Source organism: Micromesistius poutassou (genome assembly GCF_964030765.1).
Source record: "Micromesistius poutassou genome assembly, chromosome: 2".
Taxonomy (NCBI): domain Eukaryota; kingdom Metazoa; phylum Chordata; class Actinopteri; order Gadiformes; family Gadidae; genus Micromesistius; species Micromesistius poutassou.
The window spans coordinates 23,749,822-23,754,821 of NC_140272.1; the positions used below are offsets into that span (position 1 = coordinate 23,749,822).

Genomic DNA, 5,000 nt, shown 5'->3' on the forward strand with positions numbered 1-5,000 from the left:
ATAACTGCACCCTTCTCAAATTACCGTGTTAAACAGCACTAGCGTATGGAAACCTATGCACTGATTACCCTGCAACCGTTGACGGCAGGATTCGAACCTGCGCGGGGAGACCCCAATGGATTTCTAGTCCATCGCCTTAACCACTCGGCCACGACAACACATGCGGCGTAGTTTCAATTCTCTCGGTTGTTCGAACAGTAGCAGTCTGCAACATTCTCGTGGCGGATAGTATTGCATGACCTAATTTCGATCAAATTTCCGCTCGCCAAAACTTTCGTGGATAATGGATTGGAGATGCCGGGGATTGAACCCGGGGCCTCATACATGCAAAGCATGCGCTCTACCACTGAGCTACATCCCCTTACAACACAAGATAGTACATTTTAAACCTGCGTCAGGAGACGCTTTGGGTTTTCTCGTCCATGGCATTCAGCACTTGGACATGACAACTACTGGTCTTCAGATCTATCAGACCTTTGAAGATTAACATCTCATGTCGGGAGAGCATGGTGTTAAAAACATTGGATGCTTGGACCTCATCCAGATAAGGCCAGGGATTGAAGATGTCGCCTCCTACATGCTAAGATTGACATATTTGCACTCAATTCACGCAGTGTCACCGTACGATGTGGCCATGCGTTGACGGAACTCGGGAATGGAAAAAGTTGCACAGGTGCAACCGTTGTCGGCAGGATTCGAACCTGCGCGGGGAGACCCCAATGGATTTCTAGTCCATCGCCTTAACCACTCGGCCACGACAACACACCGACGTCACTTTCAAGTCTCTGAGTTGCTCGAACACTAAGAGTGTGGAACATTTAGGGTAGGTTGCTTGATCTAATTTTGAAATAGTCTTCAATTCATGACAGAAGCGTGCTTGGATCACATCTCGGAGATGGCAGGGATTGAACCTCAGGCCTTCTACATGAGAAGCATACGCTCTGCCGTTGAGAAACATCCCTTGTGTTACTTCAGTCGTACATCTGTACAACCGATTCCTGAAGCTTTGCTTAACGATAGAAGGGACAAATAGGTCATCGACTGGCACTAGGGTATCGTACATTTCATAGAGACTGGGAGTTGAACCCAGGGTGTCCTATTTACAAGACAGGTGCTTTGACCAGCTAAGCCGCAGTACCACTTTTGATTTGTTCACTTGAGACACCAATGAAATATGTCTCATGTAGCGCGACCCGCTCATGTGTGAAGCCATCAGAACTGGCATCTAAAGGGATTCCAATTGAGTGGGGTACTTACATAACACAACGTACTGCTGTGATTAGAACCCTGCATCTTCTGTTGACTAGACAGTCACTATGACCAGCCAAGCCACAGCACCACTCTCAGTTCAACAGAAATGCTTCAGCAAACGATTGAGAATACAACGAAAGAGGCCTGCACTACCATGACATGTTTCTGTTGATCCTTTAAACAGTATAACGCATTACTGTTTAAACATTCATTAAACAGTAAATTTCAGCAATGTCACGTGATTGGATAATTGTTTACCTCTACAACTGACATAAACGTCGTTTTTCTCTCCCTGTATTGTGGAGATGCCGGGGATTGAACCCGGGGCCTCATACATGCGAAGCATGCGCTCTACCACTGAGCTACATCCCCTTTTTGTTCTTTGGCCTACATCTCTACCATAAATACCCGAAGCTTTGCTTAATGATACAGCCAATCAATAGGTTGACTTGCACTAGGCCATCCTAGTGCGAGAGGCAGATACTTGGCCTGCCTGCTAGTAGCAGAGGTGGTGAACTGGTGCGGCAGAATTCAAACATGGAGAGGGGGATCCAATGGATTTCTAGTGCATCAGCTTAACCGCTTGGCCAGGACAATGGTGCTTTTCGACCTCAACTCTATCAGTTGTCCGAACAGTAATAGACTGCAACGTTTGAGGTTGTGTGATCACATTTTGAAATAGTCTTACACTCTTGACAACAGCTTGCTTTGATCACATCTTAGTGATCGGACCTCAGCACTCCTACATGGGAAGCTGTACAGATGGGCCGATTACTTCAATTGTACGTGTGTGCAAGCGATACATGTAGCTTTGCTTAACGATACAAGGGAGAAATGCGGTTATTGACTGGCACTACGGCATAACACTGGGTAGGGAAATTGTGTACCTGCCGATGGAAGCACTGGCCAACAGCTGTCAGCAGGCCTCATTCATCGTGACACAAGAAAGGTTTTTCCCTTCTGTTGCCGTCAGCACTTGGTGCATAACTGCACCCTTCTCAAATTACCGTGTTAAACAGCACTAGCGTATGGAAACCTATGCACTGATTACCCTGCAACCGTTGACGGCAGGATTCGAACCTGCGCGGGGAGACCCCAATGGATTTCTAGTCCATCGCCTTAACCACTCGGCCACGACAACACATGCGGCGTAGTTTCAATTCTCTCGGTTGTTCGAACAGTAGCAGTCTGCAACATTTTCGTGGCGGAAAGTATTGCATGACCTAATTTCGATCAAATTTCCGCTCGCCAAAACTTTCATGGATAATGGATTGGAGATGCCGGGGATTGAACCCGGGGCCTCATACATGCAAAGCATGCGCTCTACCACTGAGCTACATCCCCTTACAACACAAGATAGTACATTTTAAACCTGCGTCAGGAGACGCTTTGGGTTTTCTCGTCCATGGCATTCAGCACTTGGACATGACAACTACTGGTCTTCAGATCTATCAGACCTTTGAAAATTAACATCTCATGTCGGGAGAGCATGGTGTTAAAAACATTGGATGCTTGGACCTCATCCAGATAAGGCCAGGGATTGAAGATGTCGCCTCCTACATGCTAAGATTGACATATTTGCACTCAATTCACGCAGTGTCACCGTACGATGTGGCCATGCGTTGACGGAACTCGGGAATGGAAAAAGTTGCACAGGTGCAACCGTTGTCGGCAGGATTCGAACCTGCGCGGGGAGACCCCAATGGATTTCTAGTCCATCGCCTTAACCACTCGGCCACGACAACACACCGACGTCACTTTCAAGTCTCTGAGTTGCTCGAACACTAAGAGTGTGGAACATTTAGGGTAGGTTGCTTGATCTAATTTTGAAATAGTCTTCAATTCATGACAGAAGCGTGCTTGGATCACATCTCGGAGATGGCAGGGATTGAACCTCAGGCCTTCTACATGAGAAGCATACGCTCTGCCGTTGAGAAACATCCCTTGTGTTACTTCAGTCGTACATCTGTACAACCGATTCCTGAAGCTTTGCTTAACGATAGAAGGGACAAATAGGTCATCGACTGGCACTAGGGTATCGTACATTTCATAGAGACTGGGAGTTGAACCCAGGGTGTCCTATTTACAAGACAGGTGCTTTGACCAGCTAAGCCGCAGTACCACTTTTGATTTGTTCACTTGAGACACCAATGAAATATGTCTCATGTAGCGCGACCCGCTCATGTGTGAAGCCATCAGAACTGGCATCTAAAGGGATTCCAATTGAGTGGGGTACTTACATAACACAACGTACTGCTGTGATTAGAACCCTGCATCTTCTGTTGACTAGACAGTCACTATGACCAGCCAAGCCACAGCACCACTCTCAGTTCAACAGAAATGCTTCAGCAAACGATTGAGAATACAACGAAAGAGGCCTGCACTACCATGACATGTTTCTGTTGATCCTTTAAACAGTATAACGCATTACTGTTTAAACATTCATTAAACAGTAAATTTCAGCAATGTCACGTGATTGGATAATTGTTTACCTCTACAACTGACATAAACGTCGTTTTTCTCTCCCTGTATTGTGGAGATGCCGGGGATTGAACCCGGGGCCTCATACATGCGAAGCATGCGCTCTACCACTGAGCTACATCCCCTTTTTGTTCTTTGGCCTACATCTCTACCATAAATACCCGAAGCTTTGCTTAATGATACAGCCAATCAATAGGTTGACTTGCACTAGGCCATCCTAGTGCGAGAGGCAGATACTTGGCCTGCCTGCTAGTAGCAGAGGTGGTGAACTGGTGCGGCAGAATTCAAACATGGAGAGGGGGATCCAATGGATTTCTAGTGCATCAGCTTAACCGCTTGGCCAGGACAATGGTGCTTTTCGACCTCAACTCTATCAGTTGTCCGAACAGTAATAGACTGCAACGTTTGAGGTTGTGTGATCACATTTTGAAATAGTCTTACACTCTTGACAACAGCTTGCTTTGATCACATCTTAGTGATCGGACCTCAGCACTCCTACATGGGAAGCTGTACAGATGGGCCGATTACTTCAATTGTACGTGTGTGCAAGCGATACATGTAGCTTTGCTTAACGATACAAGGGAGAAATGCGGTTATTGACTGGCACTACGGCATAACACTGGGTAGGGAAATTGTGTACCTGCCGATGGAAGCACTGGCCAACAGCTGTCAGCAGGCCTCATTCATCGTGACACAAGAAAGGTTTTTCCCTTCTGTTGCCGTCAGCACTTGGTGCATAACTGCACCCTTCTCAAATTACCGTGTTAAACAGCACTAGCGTATGGAAACCTATGCACTGATTACCCTGCAACCGTTGACGGCAGGATTCGAACCTGCGCGGGGAGACCCCAATGGATTTCTAGTCCATCGCCTTAACCACTCGGCCACGACAACACATGCGGCGTAGTTTCAATTCTCTCGGTTGTTCGAACAGTAGCAGTCTGCAACATTTTCGTGGCGGAAAGTATTGCATGACCTAATTTCGATCAAATTTCCGCTCGCCAAAACTTTCATGGATAATGGATTGGAGATGCCGGGGATTGAACCCGGGGCCTCATACATGCAAAGCATGCGCTCTACCACTGAGCTACATCCCCTTACAACACAAGATAGTACATTTTAAACCTGCGTCAGGAGACGCTTTGGGTTTTCTCGTCCATGGCATTCAGCACTTGGACATGACAACTACTGGTCTTCAGATCTATCAGACCTTTGAAGATTAACATCTCATGTCGGGAGAGCATGGTGTTAAAAACATTGGATGCTTG

The 5,000-nt window shown here is 46.8% G+C and overlaps 10 non-coding genes across 10 annotated transcripts; all 10 read right to left on the minus strand.

The window, feature by feature from the left end:
• Window positions 1-76: 76 nt before the first annotated feature.
• Window positions 77-158, minus strand: AC3HAE_009749 (transfer RNA serine (anticodon AGA)). The gene has a single exon. It is a non-coding gene; the product is annotated as a tRNA-Ser (tRNA).
• A 131-nt stretch (window positions 159-289) lies between these two features.
• On the minus strand, window positions 290-361 carry AC3HAE_009750 (transfer RNA alanine (anticodon UGC)). The gene has a single exon. It is a non-coding gene; the product is annotated as a tRNA-Ala (tRNA).
• Window positions 362-680: 319 nt separating this feature from the next.
• AC3HAE_009751 (transfer RNA serine (anticodon AGA)) lies at window positions 681-762 on the minus strand. The gene has a single exon. It is a non-coding gene; the product is annotated as a tRNA-Ser (tRNA).
• A 789-nt stretch (window positions 763-1,551) lies between these two features.
• On the minus strand, window positions 1,552-1,623 carry AC3HAE_009753 (transfer RNA alanine (anticodon CGC)). Its single transcript has one exon. It is a non-coding gene; the product is annotated as a tRNA-Ala (tRNA).
• Window positions 1,624-2,310: 687 nt separating this feature from the next.
• On the minus strand, window positions 2,311-2,392 carry AC3HAE_009754 (transfer RNA serine (anticodon AGA)). Its single transcript has one exon. It is a non-coding gene; the product is annotated as a tRNA-Ser (tRNA).
• Window positions 2,393-2,523: 131 nt separating this feature from the next.
• AC3HAE_009755 (transfer RNA alanine (anticodon UGC)) lies at window positions 2,524-2,595 on the minus strand. The gene has a single exon. It is a non-coding gene; the product is annotated as a tRNA-Ala (tRNA).
• Window positions 2,596-2,914: 319 nt separating this feature from the next.
• AC3HAE_009756 (transfer RNA serine (anticodon AGA)) lies at window positions 2,915-2,996 on the minus strand. Its single transcript has one exon. It is a non-coding gene; the product is annotated as a tRNA-Ser (tRNA).
• Window positions 2,997-3,785: 789 nt separating this feature from the next.
• Window positions 3,786-3,857, minus strand: AC3HAE_009757 (transfer RNA alanine (anticodon CGC)). The gene has a single exon. It is a non-coding gene; the product is annotated as a tRNA-Ala (tRNA).
• A 687-nt stretch (window positions 3,858-4,544) lies between these two features.
• Window positions 4,545-4,626, minus strand: AC3HAE_009758 (transfer RNA serine (anticodon AGA)). The gene has a single exon. It is a non-coding gene; the product is annotated as a tRNA-Ser (tRNA).
• A 131-nt stretch (window positions 4,627-4,757) lies between these two features.
• AC3HAE_009759 (transfer RNA alanine (anticodon UGC)) lies at window positions 4,758-4,829 on the minus strand. The gene has a single exon. It is a non-coding gene; the product is annotated as a tRNA-Ala (tRNA).
• Window positions 4,830-5,000: the final 171 nt, after the last annotated feature.